Source organism: Chiloscyllium plagiosum, unplaced genomic scaffold (genome assembly GCF_004010195.1).
Source record: "Chiloscyllium plagiosum isolate BGI_BamShark_2017 unplaced genomic scaffold, ASM401019v2 scaf_1821, whole genome shotgun sequence".
Taxonomy (NCBI): domain Eukaryota; kingdom Metazoa; phylum Chordata; class Chondrichthyes; order Orectolobiformes; family Hemiscylliidae; genus Chiloscyllium; species Chiloscyllium plagiosum.
This window is the reverse complement of record NW_025212893.1, coordinates 15,407-25,327: the sequence shown is the minus strand read 5'-3', so window position 1 is coordinate 25,327 and position 9,921 is coordinate 15,407. Positions and strand designations below refer to the sequence as shown.

Below are 9,921 nucleotides of genomic sequence, written 5' to 3'. Positions count from 1 at the left end.
GATATCGCTGCCTTCTGGGAGCAGGGAGTCAGAATGGGAATAAGTTGTTAATAAACCTCAGTACTGTTTTCCCTCCCCAAAGCAACAAAAAGTCCTTTATTAAAATAAAACATATAACTAGTTTATTGTTAACACATCTGGCATGAAGCTGGTTCATTGGTTTAAGGGAATAATTTTCGCCTCGGGGAGAGAACGCAAATGTGGACAGGGCTGGGTTCAAATGCCATTTGGTTCAGTTATTCATGAAGGAAGCGTGATTTCAATTCTGATCAAGACACAAAGGCTGAAAACATGCAGAATCACCTATGAGAATTGCTTCGTTGATGCAGTTATTGAGCTAGCGGCATGGTGGCACTCTCGTCAGCACTGCTGCCTCATATAATCCAGGTTCGATTCCAGCCTGGGGCAATTACCGCTATGGACCCTCCTTCCACAGTCCAATAATGTGCAGGGAAGGTGGTTTGGCTATGTTCAATTTCCATAATGTTGGGTGCGTGAGCTAGAGAGAAATGGGTCGGGGTGGCTTACTCTTCCTAGTGTCGGTGTGGACTTGTTGGCCCGAATGGCCTGTTTCCACACTGTTTGGAATCTAAAATAATGAATGAGCTCTCGAAGTTCCAATAATCCAGCTACGTGTACGGCCTGGACAAAATACCTGACTATGTCTCAAGTTATGTGCTTTCACGTTATGATCCGTGTGTCCGTGATGGGTGATCTTCCTAGACTTACTCTGAAACACATTGTTCCCAAGTAGTCTGCTTGGCCCATAATTATCAGGTCAATAAATCGAAGCTATCCTCTGCTAGTCGCTACATGCACATGTCTCCTGTGGAAGGGCTCAGCTCTGAACACTGCCTTTTGGTCAATTTACTGTTTCACCCAACTTCCTGAGGTGATCATCTTCTCCAGTTTTGGTGTCATCTTCAAACGTACTGGCTGTACCTCCTACGATCACATCCAAAACATTTATGAAAATGACGAAAATTAACCCAGCATCAATTCTTGTGGCACTCCAGTGGTCACAGGCCTCCAGTCTGAAAGATAACACTCCACCACCAACCTCTGTCTTCTAACTTCGAGCCAGTTCTGAATTCAAATGTTTAGATCTCCTAACTTTGCTAACCAGACTCCCATGGGGAACATTGTCGACCACTGAAGTCCGCATAGATCACGCACACCGCTCTGCCCTCATCAATCCTCTTTGTAACTTCATAAAAACTCTTCCAATTTAACAAGCCATCATTTCCCACGCATAACGCCAGTGCTGATTATTCCTAATCAGTCTTGCCTTTCCAAATACATTAATTCCTGTCTCTCAGGATTCCGTCCAACAACGTGCCCACCACCGACGTCAGACTCGCAGGTCGATAGTTGCCTGGTTTTCATTACCTCCTTTCTTAAACTGTAGTATCATGTTAGTCAGCCTACAGTGTTGTGGCACCTCACCTTTGATTATCGATGACACAATATTCAGCAAGTGACCATTATCGATTACACAATATTCAGCAAGTGACCCAGAAATCACTTGCCTCACTTCCGACTGAGCTCTGAGGTATGATCTGATCATTTCATGGGGATTTATTAACTTGTATCCGTTTCAATACATCCAGTGCTTCCTCCACTCTAACAGAATCTTTATATCAAGATAACAACATCTATTTCCCCACAGACTACATATTCCATGCCACAGATCAAGAGTTATCAATTGGGCAAGGGCAATTATAATGCGATTTGGCAAAGTTAAGATGCAGAGAATGGGGTAGCAGAATGCAAGGGATGTAGAAAATGGAAAAGTGGAGCTGGTTTAAGAAACAGGTATTGCGTGTCCTTGATAGGTATTCCCTGTCAGGCAGAGAGGAAGTGATAAGGTAGGGGAACCGTGGTTTACTAAAGAAATTGCATCTCTTGTAAAATGGAAGAAGGAGGCTTATAAGTTAAGAGACAAATGGTTCAGATGAGGCGATGAGAGTTACAGATCGTCTGGGAAGGATTTAAAGAGAAAGTTAAGAAGAGCAAACGAAGGATACGAGCAGTCTTTAACAAATAGATAAAGGAGAAACCTAAAGCTTTCGATGAGGATTAAAAGGATGACGAGGGTAAGGATAGGGACAGTCAAAGACAGAAGTGGGATGTTGAGTGCGGAACCTAGAGATCGGAGAGGTACTAAACGAACATTTCTCATGGGTTTTTACTCAGGAAAAGGATAATATTGTGGAGGAGAAGAATGAGATACGAGATATTAGACTTAAAACGATCAATGTTAGTTATGAAGAGGCGTTAGCATTTCCAGAAGGAGTGGAAGTAGGCCAGTCACCTAGGCCAGTTGGGATTTATCCGAGTACTCTCTGGAAAGCCATGGAGCAGATAGCAGAACATTTGGCTTTGATATTTGAGTCGTCATTGTCTACAAGTTTAGTACCAGAGGAATGGAGGATTCCAAATGTTGTGCTCTTGTTCAAGGAAGGCAGTAGAGATGACGCAGGTAATTATAGATCAGTGAGCCTTACTTCTGTTGTAGGAAAGGTTTTGGAAAGAATTATAAAAGGTAAGATGTATAATCAGCTATAAAGCAACAATTTGATTTCAGATAGTCAACATTGTTTCGTGAAGGGCAGGTAATGTCTCACAAAGCTCATTGAGTTTTTTTTTGATAACGTGACCAAGAATGCAGATGAGGGTAGAGCAGTTAAAGTGTTATACATGGAATGCAGTAAAGCCTCTGATACGTTTCCACATGGTAGGTTGATGAAAAATAATGCAGAGGCATGGGATGGAGGATAATGTGGCAATTTGGATTGAAACTGGATTTCTGAAAGAAGGCAGTGAGTGCTGATTGATGGAAAATATTCAAACTGGAATCCAGTTACCAGTGGTGTCTCACAAGGATTTGTTTTAGGACAATTGCTGTTTATCATTTTTATAAATGACTTAGACACAGGCATATGTGGAAGAATTAGTAAATTTGAAGATGACAATAACGCTGGTGGAGCAGTGGACAGTTTGCAAAACTGTTACAGGTTGCAGGGGGACTTGGTTAAACTGCAGAATTGGGGTGAGAGGTGGAAAATTGAGTTAAATGCACCTAAATGTGAAGTGATGCACTTTGGGAAGAATAACAGGAAGGCAGAGTATTGTGTCAACAGAAAGATTGTTGCTGGTGTGGATGTGAAGAGGAATCTTGATGTCCATGAACATAGATCCATGAAAGTTGCCACCCATGTTGATAGTGCTGTTTAGATGGCATACGATGTGTTAGGTTTCATTGGTAGAGATATTGAGTTCCGGAGCCGCAAACCCAACTGCAAATGTACAAAACGCCATTGCCGTTGCAGTTGGCATATTGTGTACATTTCTGGTCGCCGTATGTCGGCAAGGATGTGATAGCATGGAAAAGGTACAGAGGGAGTTTACCAGGATGTTGTCTGGGGGGAAGGTCTGATGAGGAAAGGCTGAGAGAAATGTGTTTGTTCTTTTCAAAAAGAAGAAGGCTCAGAGAAGATTTGGTGGAGACATACAAGATGATCAGAGAATTAAAAGGGTAGACATGAAAGTCGTTTTGCTCGAATGATGAAGTCGGCTTGTACGAGGGTACATAGCTACAAATTGAGGGGTGATAGATCTAAGGTAGATGTCAGAGGCAGGTTCTTTACTGAGAGAGTTGAAAGGGCGCGCAATGCCCTAGCCTCCAATGTGTTTAACTCAACCACATTATGGAGATTTGAACAACTCTTGGATAAGCACATGGATGATCTTGCGATTGTGTAGGGGGATGAGCTGAGAATAGTTCAAAGGTAGGCGCAACATTGAGGGCCTGTTCAGCGCTTTATTCCTTTACATTCCATGTTGTATGTCCTTCCCCACAGTAAACATTCAAACAAAGGACAGGATTCGTATCTCCCCCATCTCGAGTGGCACCAAACAGAGATGGGCTTATAGATTTTTGAGGTTTCCCTGTACTCTTCGCAGACTCTTTTTTGTCCTTAATGTATTTGTAAAACCAGTTATGTCTGATTTCAGCAAAGCGAAATGCTGCAATTGAGCAAGGTAGAATTCAAAACTACGATAGTCCAATCGAATTCAGACGCGTTATCAATAGACAATAGACAATAGGAACAGGAGTAGGCCATTCAGACCTTCGAGCCTGCACCGCCATTCAATATAATCATGGCTGATCATTCCTAATCAGTATCCTGTTCCTGCCTTATCTCCATAACCCTTGATTCCACTATCTTTGAGAGCTCTATCCAACTCCTTCTTAAATGAATCCAAAGAGTGGGCCTCCATTGCCCTCTGGGGCAGAGCATTCCACACAGCCACCACTCTCTGGGTGAAGAAGTTTCTCCTGAGCTCTGTCCGAAATGGTCTACCCGTATTTTTAAGCTGTGACCTCTGGTTCGGCACTCACCCATCAGTGGAAATATGTTTCCTAATGCCAGAGTGTCCAATCCTTTCGTAATCTTATACGTCTCAATCAGATCCCCTCTCAACCCCCCTTCGAAACTCAAGGGTATATGTTGTTATCCATTACAACACTGGGCCGACCGAGCGCCGACTTCCTCTCAGGGTTTACTATATGCAATGCAGACATTCAGATCGGAAGAAATAAGATTGAGAAGGTGAAGAGCTAGCAAAGGTAATCAGCGTCACTGCATTAATTCAATTAGTCCCACTTTGTGAAGCAGTACCTTTCCCTAAAAAAGAAATGCATTTGTGTTCAGGTACCACCTTCAGTGTTGTCAGGATCTCTGCTGAAAGTTTCCATTGTTATATTCACAGTCACTACACGAGTTCATGATCCACTTCAGTGAAATGTACTTGCATAATTTGAGTCAAGGGCTCTTCCCTTCAAGAGACTGAACAAGTTCAGCGAGAAAACTCTGTTTATTTCTAGCCCCGGATCTAGAATAAGACGAGTTGAACGGCTCGCTTATTAGTGCCGCTCGCTCGCGAGAAGCCAGCGCGTCAAAACGAGGCACTGTGACCATCAGCCTGTTCTGTGCCTTCCTGCAGTACATCTGCTGAACGACATCAGATTATCAAAGCTCCACTTTTTTCTCATTGAAACACAAGGCTATAATATGAACTGTTTCGAAACTTGGGGAAGGCAACTTTGCTGCTGGAGTTGGTTATGGAGTGTACGACACACACAAGAGTGTGTACAAGTCAGGTCACAAGGTTTCCGGTCAGCATCACTGGAGGTCCCTGCTTAGGAGTCCGAATTTTCATCACACAGACCTGAATATAATTCCCACGCAGATAATGAAGATATCTGTCTCGTTTTCTGAATTATTCGATGGAAAACTAATTCCTGCTTGCGTGCAGAGCACACACCCGGATCCTGCCAGAATCGGTCCAGTGATCCTTTCCATCCGTCTATCAGGACAATGACAGCAGATACACAGGAAACTACCACCGCAAATCCCCCTCCAATCATATCAATTTTCTGAGTTGGAAGTATGTCGCTGATCCTTCAGTGTCGCTGAGTGTAAATACTGGAACTCCCCCATTGGTATCATGGCTGTATGTCCGTTCTGAGGAGCTGAAAGGTTCAGGAAAGCAACTCATCCCCTCCATCACTCGGGTAATTCGGGATGTGCCCTTAATCCTATCCCATTGAGTGACGACTATATTCCAGGAAAACGTTTCTAAAAGTTGAAGGTTCCTATCAGATACCTGCAATCATTTGGAAATAAGTTGAGAAGTGGAGCAGGATAGTGAAATAAAGTGATCGGAAATGATGGCTGGGAGGCATGAGGCAGGAAGTGTCGTGGAACTGGTGGTGCAAGACTCAGTGTCAGTGCTAATCGTTCAACTTTTACTGCCCAATGTTAACAATTACTTACACATTGCACCTCATCAAATCTCCACAATGACCTTGTTTCTCTTTTTGAGGTCCCCTCTGTGTGTATTAACGTGGTTCATGGGCCCGGAGAGGATGAACACATCCTCTTTCTCCTGTCAGTTTAAACAGGTGAAGGTATCAGTTTGAAATTAATGCAAGGGGAGATTATCTTTTTCTGTGCCTTTTCAGTGGAGAATGTTCAGCTGTAATATCTCTGTATTTGTAAATTAGAGGATTGATTGCAACAATGTGAGCAACATTGATCCCAAAACACATTTCCAAGTACTGTGAAGAAGTAGTTAACCAACTTCACATACGGATGAGTAAACATTCAGGAACTGCGGTGCCGTGGCTTAGTTGGTTAAAGCGCCTGTCTAGTAAACAGGCGATCCTGGGTTCAATTCCCAGCGGTGCCTGTTTGTTGCATTCGTATTTGGTCTTGGTGTTTCAACTGTTTACAAATGCCGTGTTAACCAAGTCAGCGTCTTTTTGGACATTCACCCTGTTATGATTTGGAGATCCAGGTTAAGTTACAGCAGTGATTTTTTTTTAGTTCCGAACTATTAATTAAGTCTGTGGTTTATTTCCGTTATTCCACAAGCACTTCTGCTTCTTATTCTCTTTTCCCCCTCCTTCATTGCCAGTTTGGTAGGAATAACGAGATTACGCAGGAGGTGTTGCAGATTTGCCGGAGATCTTTGTGGTAATGACCGAGACACCACCAGCTGATCATTCTCATTCTCTGATGTCAAAGTTCATTCATTTAAACCAACAGTATATACATCGTTGTGCTTCTTTAGTTGTAGTATACTTGCGTTTTTTTTCTTATGCTGGATTCAGAATTCTACTTTGAATTCGAAACAGTCACAAATGTTTGAGGAAGAAATGTCGCCTGACCTGAGATCGAATTGACAGACACATTATCCGGAGAATGTGAGCCCAGATCTACACACTCCAATCAATGAGCAAAAATCTTCTCAGCAGCTGCACACTCAAACTGTCTCGAAATGTCAAACTTTTAATCGAGCAGAAACAGGTAGTGAGCTGTATGCACAGACAGTGTGTTGGAGAATGTGAAAGAGAAAGAGGGTGAGGTGGATGCACAGAGACAAATAGAGACAAATGGAGACACATGCTGAATTAGACACTGAAAGGAACAATTCTCCATTCGACATTGCTGCAAACTGACAGGAAGGAAACAAGAAAAGGCAATCATTTACGCACAGCTGAGAGCAACGGAGGCAGCATTACAGTCAATAAAGTCCTTTTGAATTTGTAAAGGTTACAGTTGTCAGCCACTGAGTATTTTTTTATAAATATCCTGATTCTGCAGATAAGACTGATACTTTTCCCGGCATTATAGTATAGAAATGTATAACTCTCGTGTTCTGTCGATCTGAAACTTTAACTCGGTTTCTCTCCACAGATGTTGTCGGGCCTGCTGAGTTTCTCCAACAATTCACGCTTTTTCCGTTCTGATTTACGTCAACAAAGAAAAATGAAACTCAGTATTCTGTTGATGGCTTCACTTTTAAAACTCCTTAAAAAAACTGTTTTGCACTCTAAAAGTCAAATATACACTACACTGACTATACACCTGCAAACATGCAAAACCACTTTCAATTTCAGGCCGTAGCAGACCCAAGACCGAACGTCTCTGTATCTTATTGGATTCTCGACAACGGATGGGAAATTACGTTTCCGCGACCTGCCAAATGCACAATTGTGAAATTAACTGACTATAACAACAAGCTCCAACCATACAGCCTCTCCTTGGCAGAGTGGGAGCGGGAGAATAATATTGCATCACAGATAAGTTTCCAACTACATATCCACTCTATCATTACGGCCATCTTATTACGTCTCAGGAACAGTACCTGACTGTATCGCACCTCAGCAGAAAGTGATGTCTTTAGAAGCTGGAAATCAAAGTCAATAACTGGAATGCACAGCCTGTCACGCAACATCTTAGGAGCGGGGAGTCGACGTTTCGAGCATTCCTGATGAACAGCTTATACGTGAAACAACGAATTTCCTGCTCCCCGGATGCTGCTTGACGTGCACCACACTTTTTGACTCTATCCCAACTCAGCTCATCTGCTTCGGAAAATTAATGATGAACTTGTCACCACTTAGTTTGATTCATATGTCACATGTTTGACAGCTTTCAACATCCGATTCCTAAAATGAATCAGATCATCCAGATTACAATATAAAACTAAACTGTGGATGCTGGAAATCTGAAACACAAGCAATATTTGCTTGAGAAACTCTGCATTCTCTCAGTTCAATGAATTGTTGAACATTAAACTGGGAGCAGGAAATGAGAAAGCCACAATTTAAAAACTGCCACATTTCTCAAAAAAAAAAATATGATGTGCAGTGTTTCGGTCAGGCTCTCACCGTCTCAAGTCCTGATAGGAATGGGGAAATAAATGTTGGCCCAGCCATTGCTGAACAAATGAAAAAAAGACTTTTTGCGTTACTCGTCAGTTGCTACCCCAGCAGATCATGCCAATTTGATTCATAAAGCAGGACAGCCAGACCCCTCTGCATTTTACAGTCTTGCAACATTTCATTTAAATTAAAGGATCATTATTGAATGTTCCTGACAAACATCTCATTCTCCACTTCATACTACATGGGTCAATATTTTACTCACAAACTTCTTCATCTCGACATCACTCAATTTTAATACCTTTACGTTCGATTCACGGCTTAACTTTCAAACAGAAAAATGTTCTTTTTATAAATCGAAGATTTAGCTGAAATGATGCCTGTTGGAAATCCAAATATCGCTCGATCACTCTTTGTCCCTTGTTTAGTTTGTCCGTGTGAAACACGTTAACCTTGAGCCTCCTCGTTTTGAACTCCGCCATCCTGGGTAAAAAGAAGACCGAGGCCAGTCGCCTATCCACCCCTCATCATGATTTCATAATTGTCTAGAAGGTTACACACCAGCCTGGAACAGGCTGCCGGGAAAAGCCCCTGCTCAAACACGTTCTCCTTACAAGCCGTCTCGACACTGCAACATCCTTATAAATCTTCTCTGCACACTTTCAAAATTTACAACATATTTCCTGGTGAAGATGATCGGAATTGTCAGCAGTATTGTCAGTGTGGCCTCATTATTGCTCTGCACAGCCACAATATGAGATGTGAACTCCAATAATCGATGATCTGACTAATGAAGGCAAGCGTGCCAAATGCTTTCTTCACGAACTTTTCTACACGTGAAACCAATTTTCCTGCTGTTATAATCTTTGCTTTGACTTACAATGTCGTGGAGAAAGTGAGGTCTGCAGATGTTGGAGATCAGAGCTGAAAACGTGTTGCTGGAAAAGCGCAGCAGGTCAGGCAGCATCCAGGGAACAGGAGAATCGACGTTTTGGGCATAAGCCCTGAAGAAGGCTTTTCCAGCAACACATTTTCAGCTTACAATGTCGTGCTTGTCTTCTTAACTATGCTTTTCTGCTGCCTTCTCGTATCTGTGGCCCACATGCATGATCACTGTGTTCCTTTGGGTTTCGCAGTTAATTGAGTGCTCCTATGACGTGTTACTTACAAAATGCATCGCCTGATGTTTTATTGTTATTTTCAGCTTCCACTATCTGCCCATTTGACTAATCCACCTATAAAAGTCTGGAACCTAGAACTTTCTTCCTCACTGTTATCCTCCTCACTTTTTCTTGTCTCTTCCTCACTGTTATCCTCCTCACTTTTTCTTGTCATTTCCCCCACATTATTTCTACATTGTTTTTGTGCAATCACGACCATTAAGGGACACACCATTGATCCTTGTGGTAGACAACTGAATACCAGCTCCTAGTCACAGAAACAGCACCATCCTTTGTCTCCAGGCACCCAAATATGTTTGCATCGATCTTCCCACATGACCCTGAATCCATTTTATTTTAATCCTTTTACCAGTCTCCCGTGTGGAATCTTGTCAAATGTTTTCTATAATCCTCATAAACAAAATCACCTTCACTACCCTCGTTTACACATCTGATCACTTCCTAATAAAAATTATCTGATCTGTAATGTATGACCTCCTTTGACAGAATCATGCTGACTCT

The 9,921-nt window shown here is 42.3% G+C and overlaps 1 non-coding gene across 1 annotated transcript; it reads left to right on the top strand.

The window, feature by feature from the left end:
* Window positions 1-6,184: 6,184 nt before the first annotated feature.
* trnat-agu lies at window positions 6,185-6,258 on the top strand. The gene has a single exon. It is a non-coding gene; the product is annotated as a tRNA-Thr (tRNA).
* Window positions 6,259-9,921: the final 3,663 nt, after the last annotated feature.